The sequence below is a fragment of the Thalia democratica genome, chromosome 2 (assembly GCF_965202585.1).
Source record: "Thalia democratica chromosome 2, ktThaDemo2.hap1.1, whole genome shotgun sequence".
NCBI classification, from domain to species: domain Eukaryota; kingdom Metazoa; phylum Chordata; class Thaliacea; order Salpida; family Salpidae; genus Thalia; species Thalia democratica.
Window position 1 is genome coordinate 28329191 of NC_139166.1, and position 8079 is coordinate 28337269.

The window sequence follows — 8079 nt, forward strand, 5'->3', positions numbered from 1 at the left end:
TTAAATAAAAATAGTTTTAATAATCATAGCATATGGTTTTTAGTTAGTTTTACAGTTTGTTAGAATCATATTTTTAATGTTTTTAAACTACCGCATCTTTTAACATTTCCTTGTACTTTTCCATATCGATTCCACCGTACAAAGTAAACCGTAAAACCGCTCGTCATTCGTTCCAGTTCTGTTCCATATCAAGTGGCCGCGCGAAAAATTTCCCGCCGTTTCAACGCAAACTTAATGATGATGCGAAGCTCTGAGCCCAATGATTTAGTCGAGGGCAACGGCCATGGCGTTAGGGTCGCAAATAATCACATTATCCGTTTTGAAAACGTCTTCGTAAAACTTTATTAAGGGATTCAGCATCATCATTGCGAAAGTTTGCTTATCTGTTTTATTCTTGCCACCCAGCCAATCTCCGACTATCCATTTCTTCGACAAAGCATTTTGTTTCGTCAGTTCGTAGTCAATTAAATGAGCATTACAGCTTTCGGCCGCGGTGAATTCCCTCAAAGTAGTGAAAGCGGCTTCCGGGTCCACGTAAAAATTGTACTCCGCCGCTCCGCCGCTGCTGTAATGTCACCGACCCCGTGACGAGTTCCTACCATTATAAAAATGTTATTCACTTTAATTGGCAAACTGGGATCAAGTCTGAGAGCCACTGCTTAATTGGCCGAAGTTTCCCCCGTGCTCCTTCGAAAAGCGCACTATTGCTTCGGACGCGTGTTTTCGTTTCACTTGCCGAGATCGTCGTCGCTTCTTCTAGGTTTCATTTCGGGGTTGTCACCGAGTCCGTCTTTACCGAAAATTGAATCCGTGTTGTATTCAGAAAGATGGACCAGCGGCTCCTTGCATTCGGCGAAAAGGGGAATTTGGTCATAAAGGTTGAAAAGTTTAAGCAACCTGATATTATTGAGCACGACGTTGTCCAGCGGCGTGTTTCCGTTGACGCACGTCATCCCCACCACGTTCAGTTTCCCCTGCAAGTGATGACGTAACAACATCATGATGGCGACCCCTTCATTGCCACCCGTGTCGCAGTCGATGAGCACGTTTCTGATTTGTTTGCTCATAGCTGACTTGAACTACTGTAGTTTACGACTGTTAAGTATGTTATTTGAAAAATAAATAGGTTTAAGTGCAGTAAAAAACGCTTTAAGAATTGTTATAAACTTATTGAAGTAAATCAAAGATAAAGAGAATCATTTTTTTATTTTATATCTTTTAAAAGATAGAAATACTAAATTGTAGTTTTTGGTCTTTTAAAACAGTAACTTTAAGTAAGGAGCCTTAAAGAAGCGTTCGTACTGATGTAGCGTGCTAAAGAACTTAAACAGGCATTACGTAATATTCTACAAATTGTTAAAATTCAAATAAAATACTTTTTACTCGTAGAATAAACCTATGTTAAATTATAAATGCTTCGTTTAATTTTGCATAGTAATGAAAAACAGTTAATAACCCAGGTGTCTCTGGAAGATAAAAGTTTATTTTTCATTAGCTACATTCGTAGCAAAGTTTAAAAAAAAACTTTGTACGTTAATATACATATTTATGATCATAACAGTTTAAAACTAATAAAAGGTTTGTATTATCAAAATTTATACTTACTTTGTAAAATTTTAATTTAAAATTTTAAGTAAATTTCACAAAATTTTTTGCTTTAACAAGCTATATTGCTTTTAAACATATATAAAGCGTTTGTTCAATTTTTTTTTAATTTAAAGTAAAGATAAGTTAAATCAGTTTTCGTGCGCGTCAGGCTAAATCAGGCAAAGTCAGGCTAAATAAGTTTTTTTGAAAAAAGTTGAAAAACGTCAGGCTAAATCAGTTTTTTTATTTAAAAATTTGAGAATCTCAGTTTTTCACAGTTCAAATGCATCAAATTTTTGATAGAAAAAGATTGAGAAATCTTCATAAGATCAAATTGAGATGTAAATTTATTTCTAAATAATGATTTAGTTATTTAAAACAAAATCAGTCAGTATTTGTAAAAATAAATGCTAAAAACCTTTTGTTGAATCTCTAAAAAAAAATTTAAGAATCTTCATTATTTTTTTTGAGTAGATTATATACGTCATAGTTATGAAAATTCATAAAAAATATACAGTTTAAACATTACAGTTTAGTTCAAGAACTTAGCTGTTTGTTTGAATTTTAATACTCATGTAAGCGTTACATTTTAAGTTATAATAAAACACAACAATGCACGTCGTTTTATTATAAATCTTCTGGTTATATTATAATGTTTTTACTTAGTGCTTAATAAAACTAAACAAATGTGTTTAGTTATATATATTATATTTTTACACTAGTAATAGATTAGATATAACACTTATTTTAAAACTTATCACTGAATTTGTTATGTTAAGGGCATAGGGGGTCAATCACCTTTTTCACAATTTTGTCTTATTTTATTGAGTTGTAACTAAGCTATGAGTTGCTTTTTGCAGATTTTTAAAGCTCAAAATACTTTTGAGATAAAGCTATTTGAAGTCGGAAACTACAATAGTACTAATTAAGATCCCCCAATATCTAAAATGACTTCTTAAGGGGATTTTCCTTACTTTGAAAAAATGTCAGGCTAAATTGGTCCCAGTCAGGCTAAATGAAAAAAAATTCGCGCACGAACCCTGTTAAATGAACCTTTAAAGTGTATAAACTAAAGTACAAAGAATAGAATATAAAAATTCATTTATATCTTTCTGATAATAGTTTTTAAAGGGAATAAATGATAGCTAGAAGTTAGCCAATGAACGAATTGAATTAATACAAAAGATTATAAGTTTTACACCAAAAATTTTGTCCTGGCTGAGTAAGTTTTGATAATTTTAAGCATTTTTTAAATTCTGCATTGTTTTTCCATAATAAAAGTATCTAAAGTTGTTTTAAATTCATAAAAACCATGTCTACCTTTTTAATTTTATTACTTTTCTAATTTAACTTTAAAGCTTTTAAAACCTAAAACTAAAAAGAAATAACCTAATTGTTTTTTTTTTAATTCTTTATTTGACTTCATTAGACCTACAAGAAAAAATTTTAAACACGACCATCAAAAACAAAGTTATCATTTAACCAAATGACATCATAACCATTAGTTATTAAAGAATAATACAACTGATTGTAAAACGCCTTTCTTATGGTAGAAAATACTAAATTGTCTGACAAAGTATTAAAAAATATGTTTAATTTCGTTTTTACAAAAACTTTAGTCAAAATAAATGAAATAATGAGCACTTTAAAAACTTTCAAGGTTTATTTATATGATTTTTTTCTTCCTTGTTGCCTGTCAATGTCACGGTGAGAAAAACTCAACATATTAAAACTTATCGTCTATAGACGTCTATTCCTTATTGTTTTCAACACATAAACGTTAGCAGGCAATCTTTGTTTACTTTTCAACATATTAATCAATGTATGACTTCCTATTTACTTTTCTAACAGTACTTAAACTTTAAAAACTTCCATGTTGTTTAATAATTACTTTGAAAATAAGTTTGTTGTAACACTTTGAACTTTTTAGTTTTTTCAATTGATTTTGTTTTATTAACGCGTACTCTACAACATTTTTATCCAGTCTAATTTATAAAATAAAATCGCTTTTTATTTAACAGAATAGATAAAAAATATCGCAAATTATCCGCAAATTAGTCTTAAAACTAAGTTTAGTTCAGAAACTATAATATTTAGAGGTTGCATAAATGCTCAACTAATTTTTATATTTAGCTAAAACATATTCATATTTAAAGATTTTTTAACTAAAAAATTGAAATACATTAACAATATTGTTTTAATGAAAAATGGATAGCTGAAGATTGAACAGTTAAACAAAAAACTCTTAACCGAAAAACTGTTTTTTTTTGCTTTAACATGTACTACCTAATGTCGAAGAAGTTGAGAAACTTTTTGTTGACTACTACTGCAGGATGAACAATTTTAACAATTTTTTTATATAATTACATATCCATTACTTTTATGTTAAAATATTTATTTTTCTAAAATACTGGTATATTGCATAGTTGTTTTGAACAGTGTTTGTTAATTTTATGTTGATAATTTTTCAGTAAAGCTCTTGTCAAATTTGTATTTTAAGGTTAGTTAAGTTTTTAACTCGCTTAAACTGTTTCTTTTTGAATTAGTTTTGTTAGTTTAGTAAAATATTTTGCAGTTAATATAACTAGTTTTCTTAATTACACACTTTTTGACTTGAAAATTTTTTGTTTTATTTTAATGAGAACGTATAAACGTATATTTTATAAAAGTTGTTTATTGCTATACAATATATTTTATGTTTTAAATAGAACATCATAATCTGAAATTAATGTTAACAAAGTATTAAGGCGAGAAAAAGTTAATGCATAAGCGGAAGAAAAATAAATTTATATAAATAAAATGAACTACCACACGATTATTAAAAAAAAATTCAAAAAATATATAGAGTGTTTGTAAAGAAAATGTTTAGATACTTCATGACCTAAAAAGCTTATGATCTGTTTTAATGTCAAAGTATGATGTTTTACAGTTTAATTTACGGCTCATTAAATTTGAAGAAGTTCTTGTATAACTTTTCGTAAGTTTTACAAGAAGTGAAGTGGTTACTTACATGAAAAACAAATAATTTTAATGGTTTAACACCTGTTTATCTTATGGCATGAGTAGTAAAGGAGCCACAGAGGGGCCATGAGGCCATAATTTAAATATTACATCAGATTTTCTGGCGTTGATGATGAAGAGCAAAGCAAAAGATCTTAGGTGTATTTAAGGGTAATTTTTGAACTTTAGGAAAATTTCAAAAACTTTTTAAGTCTAGGGGGCCATAAGCTGTTAAGGGAGAGCCATGAAGTCTTAACTTGAAACTCACACTAGATATTCTGGAGTTGATGGTGAAGAGGAAAAAAATGTCGTAGGTGTACTTAAGGGAAGCTTTTTAAGAGATCTTGTTTGATGGTACTATAGCTTTTTTTTAACGGGGGTCTTGAGAAAAAAAAGTTTGGGAAACCCTGCTCTAGCGCCAACTGGCGCAAACGTTAAGAAAAAAAACATACGTTTTGTTTCTTAATTTTAATGGCACGATTATTAAAAGGAAAATTAACAAGATTATCGTTTTGCAAGTACAACATAGCCCAGTACTGCAAACAATAAAGTTAAAATTAAATAAAGTTTTTGCAAACTAAAGGTTTTCTGTGCATACTAAAGGTAAATTTAAACGAGTAAACACGTTATTTTTTTGAGTTACAATAAGTTAAACCATTTAAACTTTTTTGTTTAAGTAAATAAAAAGTATTTATGTGCATAAAAAAACTTTTAATTATCAAAACAACTTTTTAATTTTTTTTAAAGTTAAATAAATACCTAAAAAACACCAAGTTTTCATTATGCTCAGTAAGTTACACACAACTGTTAAAACTCTTAGAAATATATTTTTTATAAACTAATTTTTGATGTTTATAAAAAATCTTCAGGTTTTCTTTTATCAAAAGTTATTATACATAGTTATAGAAATTGTATGAACGTTGAAAAAAGTTAAAAGCATTTTGTTTTAAAGTATTATGGTAAATTCCTTAGACCGAATTTTTAACATTTTTGTTTGTATCCATTAAACTAAACTATTACACAATTCAGAAATACTATAAAAAATTCTAATATAACTATTTTTATAAGTTGTTTGTTTTGTATTTGTAACATAAAAACAATTACGAATAATATTTACTTAGTAAAAATCTCATAACCGGCTAAAAATTCTACAAAATATATATTGTTTATTGAACGATTAAAAAAAGCGCTCAAAAAGTTTGGTCTAAGGACCTGGTGTACGAAAAAACCTTTCGGTCATCGAGTCATACATCACATGCTTAAACAATTTCTTACGCGCTAAAAAATTAAAAACAGTTAGTATAAACTTTTAAAATTAAAAGAAATAAAGCAATCAATAAAATGAATGAAAAGAAATAAAAATTAAACGAAAATTAACAAAGTTACGTGTTTACTTAGAAAAGTTTTATTCATAATGTACTAAAAAACTTGTCTTATAAGATAAAAATGAAAATACAGTCTAAGCTTAAAACTCAAAAGAATAAACTATAAATTGATAAAAACATAAATAGCATTTCTAGACTTAAAAGACTAACTAAAACTTAATTTATAAAAAGAGATTAACATTTTTATGCTAAAAGTTTTTTTTTTAATTGAAAAGAATTTAATATTTGATTAAAAAAAATAAAATATATGTTACGAAATTTTTGTTATTTTATAAAGAGGTTAATTTGACCATAAACTCAATCTAACTTTTATAAATAGTAATATAAAAATAAATACTGTAACATTTTTACATTATGCATTTAATAAGAAAAAAAAAACTAAACAAAAAATAAAATAAAGCAATAACAATAAATAATAACAACAAAACTTTTTCTTCTATTAACTGTTTTATTTATTTTTTCTTCTGAATACTTTTCTATCTATAAAAAAACAAATAATATTTTCAAACCTAAAACCAAAATCTATATAGGTTTCCTCAAAAAAAAAGAATAATTGATTATGAGTTGACTTGAGATAGTAATCTCAGTTAAATAGGTATAGTAGACAAAAAGTAAATACGTTTGCAAGTTCTTTTGCTTAAAGAAAATATATTTACTAATGAGTAATTAACCTAGATATGCTTGTGTACAAAAATACGTTTATAAGAAAAAATTATTGTTTTCAGTTTCTAAAAACATTCACAAGTTAAGTAATGTTTTATAACTAATAGTATTAAACTTTCAGCTGTCGATGCTTCAATTCTACTTTAAAACTTGGGCACATTGACCAAACAATCAGTTCTAGTACTTCTTCGAAGATTGCACGGTTCTTCGCACCAACCATTGCTTTAAGTTTCGTAACTCAAAACAGTCGATAATCTGCGTTTGACAACGACAATTTTATTTCTAACGCGGCAAGCGCAGTGAGATTATGTGGGAAATGGATCATCGTACTTGCTTGTTTCAGGAGAACAAACTTCCCACTGTTAGTGTTGAAAACTATACACGTGTCAGGTGTTTCAGCTCCTGCGATTACAATTAACTTGTTTCCTACAGCAACCGATCTGTGTTTGTATCTTGGGTAGACGACACGCGATATTTCGGACCACTTATCAGCCACAGGATTGTGAAATAGCCCATATGTTGTGAAATTATCGTATACATAAAAGTTGTTGTTGGTACCACCAGATGAATGCTCCCGTTGAAAAAAGTGCAAATTGCAAGTTTTCTGTCAAAACATTCAGCGATTTCTTTAGTGGCGTAGTTTCTCTTGTCAATTTTGATGCTACGCAATTCATCATTTTCAGACTGAAGTATTCTTTCGTGTAGTTTTAGTAGATATATGCTATCAATGAAAGAAATGAAAGCAAAGTGCCCGTAATTACAAGTCGTAGTAAGTACATTAAACTAAAAACATTTATTTCTAAATACAAATTTATACAAGTTAGAAGTTTGTTTAAAAAAAAGACTAAGGCGAATTTGTCAAGAAAAAGACAGATAAGTACTTAACATAAAACTTTTTTTAACCTTTAAATATTGGACGGTGATGTATACAATTAAACATTCTATTTAAATAAGATTTCTTTTATAACTTTAGAAGTACAACTTCCAAAATAATTAATTACGATTAAGAAAAATAAATCCAATAGAGAAAAATATGCTGTGCTGGAAGAAAATATTTGAGGTAATTTTAAATTAATTTGTATTCTGTACAATTAAATAATTAAGTCAAAAACAAATACACTTACATTAAGAAGCTTAAGGAAATTCCTATATTTAACCAAGAGTTAAAACTTCTATGTGGAATGTATATGTTTGCTGAAGACAACAAAAAAGACTATTTTAGTTTAGTTGAAGTATAAATTTTCAGTTTTAGTGCTACAAAATATAATTTTAACTATTGCGCCGAAGCTTAATCAATGAATTAATCAATGAAATTAAGTCAGAATTTTATTAGCCTCAAGAAAAGAAAAAAAAAAAAAAACAATGTTATGAAAATAAATTCAATAGTACGAATAAAAAGCGAAAACTAAAAGTAAACAAAAAAAAAAATTAAAAGTTGATAGCT

At 27.8% G+C, this 8079-nt stretch overlaps 1 pseudogene; it reads right to left on the reverse strand.

The window, feature by feature from the left end:
* Positions 1–231: 231 nt before the first annotated feature.
* LOC145828507 (pyrimidine-specific ribonucleoside hydrolase RihB-like) lies at positions 232–1067 on the reverse strand (annotated as a pseudogene).
* Positions 1068–8079: the final 7012 nt, after the last annotated feature.